This window comes from Eimeria tenella, genomic scaffold, assembly GCF_000499545.2.
Source record: "Eimeria tenella Houghton genomic scaffold, Eth_scaff2367, whole genome shotgun sequence".
Taxonomy (NCBI): Eukaryota; Apicomplexa; class Conoidasida; order Eucoccidiorida; family Eimeriidae; genus Eimeria; species Eimeria tenella.
The window spans coordinates 2294-2561 of NW_013542229.1; positions in this window are offsets into that span (position 1 = coordinate 2294).

The following is a 268-nucleotide window of genomic DNA, read 5'->3' on the forward strand; positions in this document are numbered from 1 at the left end:
GGCAGCGGGGGCCCCCAGGAAGATGAGGATTTGCTGCTGAAGTCCTTAACTCCTTCTTTTGGAAGTGTTGTTTCTTGTTCTGTCTTTGCGCAAATTAGATATTCTTTTTATTTCCAAAGAGAACAAAGAGAAGCAGCAGCAGCAGAGTCCAACGAATTGATTCCTGAGGGCATCAACAGGTGCGCTGCTGCGCTGCAGTTCCCTGCATGCGCTGCTTCCGTGACGTGCTGCTGCTGCTGCTGCTGCTGCTGCTGCTGCTGCTGCTGCT